The sequence below is a fragment of the Condylura cristata genome, unplaced genomic scaffold, assembly GCF_000260355.1.
Source record: "Condylura cristata isolate star-nosed mole 26May11 unplaced genomic scaffold, ConCri1.0 scaffold00040, whole genome shotgun sequence".
NCBI lineage: Eukaryota > Metazoa > Chordata > Mammalia > Eulipotyphla > Talpidae > Condylura > Condylura cristata.
Window position 1 is genome coordinate 1,100,215 of NW_004567141.1, and position 756 is coordinate 1,100,970.

A 756-nucleotide genomic window follows, 5' to 3' on the forward strand; every position below is an offset into this window, starting at 1 on the left:
TGGATGGATGGATGGATGGATGGATGGATGGATGGATGGATGGATGGATGGATACAAATGATTTTTTCATATTATAAGTGCCTGGAGTCTTCTTGAGTAATTGGGCAATGCTTTTGTATTCAGACAGAACTTAGGAGCTTAGCTCTTGTGTCATGTAGCCTATGGTCATTCCACTTCAGATAACAGGTTCCAAAGACACGACCTCAAAATCGTAGTGTTGAACATCGATGTTTTAAAGAGGCCTTACCTCACTCCCCTTCCCTGCAGGAAGCTTCTGTGCTGCATGTTCAGTTTGACTGACCACCTCACCATGTTCGCCAGCATCCACTGTCTGCAAGGCATCCTCTCCAGGGGACCTGTTGCCAAAACTCACTCTTTTCGTACCCCAGCAGGCCTCCCCTCTTGCCAGCCAGGGTCCCGTGATGCCCACACATCCTATCCTGACTGCCTCCTGCCACCAACCATGTGTTCACCCCACATCCTCCCCTGTTGGTAAGTCTGCCTCCCTCTCTGACCTTCCAGCTCATCCTCAAGACAACTCAGCCTCTGTTATCTGGCAGACATTTACCTCGAAATAAGAGGCATTTTCTCCTCCAACATGAAATAGGTTACAAGCAGCTCAAGGACCCAAATGACTTGCAGTCCTCTGAGCCCCGTGACTCTGTTCTGAGACAAGGCACCTGCTCACAGAGGGAGATGCCCGCACAACTTAATCTTTCTCCTTTCTTGCTCTCTCCTCCCCTCCACTCCCTTTCT